The sequence below is a fragment of the Mercurialis annua genome, linkage group LG4 (assembly GCF_937616625.2).
Source record: "Mercurialis annua linkage group LG4, ddMerAnnu1.2, whole genome shotgun sequence".
NCBI classification, from domain to species: domain Eukaryota; kingdom Viridiplantae; phylum Streptophyta; class Magnoliopsida; order Malpighiales; family Euphorbiaceae; genus Mercurialis; species Mercurialis annua.
Window position 1 is genome coordinate 3,572,291 of NC_065573.1, and position 5,569 is coordinate 3,577,859.

The 5,569-nt window shown below is 34.8% G+C and overlaps 1 long non-coding RNA gene across 2 annotated transcripts; it reads right to left on the minus strand.

Annotated features, from left to right (window-relative positions):
• Positions 1 to 353: 353 nt before the first annotated feature.
• On the minus strand, positions 354 to 3,267 carry LOC126676603 (uncharacterized). 2 transcript variants are annotated; one of them, XR_007640361.2, is made up of 5 exons: positions 2,978 to 3,267; positions 2,834 to 2,888; positions 2,651 to 2,726; positions 1,845 to 1,929; positions 354 to 571 (listed from the first exon to the last, which is right to left on the minus strand). It is a non-coding gene; the product is annotated as an uncharacterized LOC126676603 (long non-coding RNA). The 2 variants fall into 2 exon arrangements; XR_007640362.2 differs by lacking the exon at positions 1,845 to 1,929 and having other exon boundaries at positions 2,978 to 3,265.
• Positions 3,268 to 5,569: the final 2,302 nt, after the last annotated feature.

The following is a 5,569-nucleotide window of genomic DNA, read 5'->3' on the forward strand; positions in this document are numbered from 1 at the left end:
TGGGCATAAATCCCTAAAAAGGTGAAAGGTTTGGTTTTGTTTCGTATTGTTTGTAAACGTTCGGCTTAAATCGCTAAAAAGGTGAAACATTTGGATTTGTTTCGTAATGTTTGTACACGTTCGGCTTAAATTTCTAAAAAGGTGAAACGCTTGGATTTGTTTCATAACGTTTGTAAATGTTTGGCTTAAATTAATAAAAAGGTGAAATGCGTGGATTTGTTTCGGAATGTTTGTAAACATTTGGCTTAAATTGTTAAAAAGATGTCACGACCCGATTTCTCGAGCCGCAACCGGCGCTAGGGAATGGGAGTGGTAGCTCCGAAACCCGTAGCAAGCCTAAAAACCTGTGTAAATTTTTCGCAAATCAAATCATTTTTTTCATATATCAAAATACATGTGACCCCATTTTACAAAAATATCAGAGTTAAAATGCGCTAGTCAAATACATAGACAAAAACATCTAGACTACTGCGGACCGCTAGAATGAAAACCTTCTTTCACTTCTTGTGCAAATAACTTCCGAGAATTAAAACTTCGGAAACTTGACTTTCCAAATCATATCATACTATCCCTGAAAAATGGGAGGAGCAACGGGGTCAGTATAAAACTGAGTGAATTCACCAAATCACACGCAATATCACATAAAGGGTTAAAACCGTTGAAAACCCCCTTTGTATATAGAAAAACTCTTTTGAAATCATATTGCATACCTTGTTTCCTTTCCTTCATATCTCTTTGTTTATTTCATAAACTTATAGTTTATACGTATTTGACATCTTCGATTTCTTATTATGGTTTTGATATTTTTCTTCTCTCGTTTTGTTTCATTAGTTTTCGACCGAATCTTAAATCTTAGTTTATATCATCATGATTCTAAGTCGAACTAAATCATTGGCAAGTCTTTTGTGACTTGATCCTTATGGTTGGGTCCCGAGATAGTTCAACCGAGTTACCCATAAACATATGGTACAGTCCCGAGATAATTCAACCGAGTTACTTGTACCATTTCTCAATCCCAAACGATTGATAGGAGTCCCGAGATAATTCAACCGAGTTACTCCTTAAACACGGGTCCCGAGATAGTTCAACCGAGTTACCTTCGTGTCTGCATTCGGACTCTGCACCCTGCAGGTCTTTTGAACTTAACTGTCGATTCATATGATTCCTATTGACATTTAATAGGAGTAATTGTTCACATTGTGTCTCGATCCTGTTTCGTATTGATTCTCGATGTATCACACTTACTTTTTATTTCGTATGAGTTCCGAGGATTATCATCGAGAATGGATGAGATACAGGTCCCGGGATAATTCTACCGAGTTCAACCTTGTATCTCAGTTCTTATTATTTTGTGCACCATAGTACAATTCTCATTTTACGTTTTTGTATTTTTCGTTCTGTTGTATTGATCCTTTATGGACCATGACATGCACATTACAATCTACAAGCATACATCTATAACACACGCACGTATGGGTATTTATTATGTTTGATAGTACATATCGGAATGTACTATATTTCCTTTTTCATATCTGATCTGATACTTGTATATTATTCGATATTCGATTTATTAGTACATATAGGAATGTACTGTACTTTTCTTATTTATATTTGGTTAAATTAACATTTTATTACTTTACCCATCCCCGGTGTTTAAATATATATACTCTTTTCATTTACTTGTATTATTATCAAAATAGCACAATACGATTAAACATCATTTTCAAAACATACATATATATGCATTTTAAGAACATACATTTAAACATAAAAATATTCATATAGCTTTCGTATTAAAATACGTAGCTCTACGAATATTAGCGAGTAATTTAAAGTGTACTCACCACTTGCTATCCAAACTCTTCAAATAAGCATGACGATATCTCGATCCGTTTTTCCTCAAGCCTCGTCGATAGTCGCTCGTCCGATCTATGCAAATATAATAATAGCAAGAATTAATAAAATTCTAGCTATTATTAACTTATCCAAAATTATGTTTCTAGCCAACTTCGGCTATCGAAACCGCTTACTTAAAATAGTCTGAACCCTAAACAAAATTGACATTCTTAAAGTTTAGAACGTCGCCCACAACTCTCGTTTAGGTCTCGGACCATGAAACTCACCCGAAGGTGTTGAAAACAAGCTCATAAATTAAGACCTTGAGCTGTCCCGAAATAGCAGGGCAGATTACACCCAAAAATGTTCTGCCTAAAATGAATACCGTAGAGTCCGATTCAACAGAAAATCAAACTTATACAATTATAGTTAACATCCTAAAGTTTCCGTATCAACAAACGGAACTTGTTTTGGAGTTACAAAACTCGAGATATGGTTCACACAAGATGGTTGTTCTGCAAGGACAGATTCTACAAAACGTCCAACTAATTTCCGTAGTAACGTCTATTAAAACTAACTAAACGAAAGACAATCTGGGGCATGGGAGGGGCTGGACAGAGCCTACCCAGGGCTTAAGGTCAACAACACACAAACACAATCCTCAAACTCACCATCAATTCATTTAACAATTCAATCAACAACTAATCCTATACACAATTCAATCATCAAACATCACTAATCATCACAAAACTCTACTCAATTCTCATTTAATTTCATCAATTCAAACTCATCCAATTTCAGAAAAATCCCTTACCTTAAAGATACTCCATGGCCGAAGTTTCCAAGCTTCAATTCATCATCAACAATCCTCCATTAAAGCTCAATTTCACCTTGTAATGAACAATCAACAAAATCCCCAATTAAGACTTATAAACCCTAATCTCTATTATTATCAATCCATGAAAATATCCATGAAACCTAAAATTGATTAGCTTACCTTGAAAACCTTATCTCCATCATCATTTTGCATCCAATTTAAGCTTATAAACTCACTACAATCAACAATTAATCATTATCATCTTTTTACCTAAAAATTCCGAAACTAACAGCTCAATATTCAACCAAATAAATCTATTTTTACCTCAAATTGATGCCACATATCTGTAGATAATCGTTTTCTCGTTCCGTGGCCGCAAGAATCGCTCAATTTCGTTGAGAAACGAGAAAGTTATGGACATGTGAAATTTGGAGAGAAATGGAGAAGGAGAGTTACGGATCTTGGCTGCAATTTCTGTTTTGAATGAATGAATATTCATTCTTAATTGATGATAATAAGTGGGGAAAGAGTCTCTTTTAGTCCTTGAAGTTGCCACCTCCTTTTACTTCACTTTCTAACTTTTATTTTGTCCGATTTAGTCCATCAATCACTTAATCATTCAATCTCGATAAATTCTGTATTATTTGTTTCCCAAATACATTGCATTAGTCTCATATCATATTATATCACTTTCCAATAATTTATTTTGGCAATTTTGGCCAAAAATGCTCAAATTTCCATTTTGAGCTAACTTGCACCTTTTCTTACTTTTTCGTCCAATTTTCATTTTAATGACTATCGATAACAGTTTTATTGATATTATTTTCTTATCTTGAGAAAATAGAGTAAAACACAACTTCCACCGGAAGTTTGTGGTTAAAAGTCCACTTTAGTCCTTAAAGTGGCTAATTTGCATTTTAATCCTTATTCTTAACTAATCGTCAAACTATATTCTAAAACGATTTCGTATACTTACGAAACTTGACGATCATTTATTAATAATATTTCACGGACCTTGACGTGAATATTATTAACTCTGGCTTTCCAACTTATTTTATCTTATTCCATTTTTGTCCCGATTAAATCCAATTTATCGCATAATAATTTTCCATTTAAATTATTATCCTACGATAATTCCAATAGACCCTCTTCGGTCTAAGTCCTTATTATCCAATCCTAATCTGATTTTCTCGTTCTTAATCTTTACGATTATGTCTCGTGGCACTACACGTAATACCTCAAAAATTTAGGTTATTACAATCTTCCCCCCTTATAAAAATTCGTCCTCGAATTTTCATAATCTTCTAATATCACTTAACCAATCCTTGTTCAAACCTTATCATTCACTTCCTTCCACACTTCCGCTGCGATACTCTGATTAGTTATTCACTAACTGTTGACTTTACAATTAGGTTTATACGGTCATCTCGATATACTTATCGAGTATCTTCTTATGCTAACAATCCTGACCATCTTGTTACTTCTTGATTCATAACTATTATGAATCAATTCTCTTTATTCGACCTTCTGAACAACATTTATTTGTTCGTAGGGTTCATATCCCCTAACGTAACTAACTTCTATGTTCGATTTCCTCGTCCTAGAGGTAAACATGCTTCGAGTTTAAACGTGGCCGCTATCACTTTACATGTTTGTAAAGTAGCGTCGTTAATCTTGTATTTAATATACAAGACTGCCTTAGAGATTTGCAATTCAAATCTCGATACGTTGCGATTCGCATTACACTACTCGTCGTTCTATATAGTTGTCGTGTTAAATACGTATGTTTTCATATAGGCCTAACAAGATGATCAGTCTTGTCCTATGCCTCTATATACAGAGTCCCTGTCTGAGCTTACTTACGTTTAAAAACTTATCCGCTTAAAACCATGATACCTTTCATTTCTCAAATAATGTCATAATTGTGCGCCGGTGTGATGACTTCTCTCATCACAAGAGTTGCAATGACACTCCTCTTTTCTTTTCAGACACACAATGTATATGATGCATGTCCTATTAGTGAATGCAATATGGATGTAGTGATGTAATTCTATTCGTGTCAATGCGATGTTGTTATGAATTGTGTCCGGGCACAATTATGTCTTTTCAAAACATTTTATTTCGATCAAATACCTTTCCTTTCATAAAATGGGGTTTACGTAAGTTTCTCTCGACATACGACTCTGCACTATCTATTAACTATCTTTCAATTGTTCGCAACTATTTACATTCTTTACACATGTAAAGATGTAACTATATTCGCCTGATTCTGACGTCATTCAAAAGACACGTCCTAAACGTTCGCGTTTACACTAGGCTAGCTCAAAAGGTCTGATCACTTTCGAGCTTCTAGTGTTTGGACTTCATGATGTTTGTCTCGATTACATCGTATATCTGGTTGTGTCTAACTAGAAGTCGTCGCGACAACTCTGTCTTTTAGGAAAAAGGTTGTTTCGTGTTGCCCGTGGTATCGTACTACTCGGGATGTGGGCATTCTTTCACGTGGTAACCTTGTTGTCCACATCGAAGACATATGTATGTCCTCTCTTGACAGCTACTCGAGCATCTCATATCACATAGTGAGTGTATGAAACTTGCATAGTTGGAACTTCCTTGTTCCGACGACAAACTAATAGTGCTAGCCCTTTTTAGCTTCTTTCCCTTATCTATCTTTCCTATAAATCCGACTATCTCGCCTTTCTAAAGTCTTGCAAGCATTTCGCTCAGCATAGACATAGCAAACTTTGCATCATTGAATCATAAGAAACTATTTCTATTCATAACAATCGATTACAATATATAAATTTCATGTATCGCATAAATTATGACAGGCTTACATACCTGTGAGCATATCACTCTCCTGAGTGATCGCGCTGCAAACATACATATCTTATTTGTTACATCACATCACTCGTA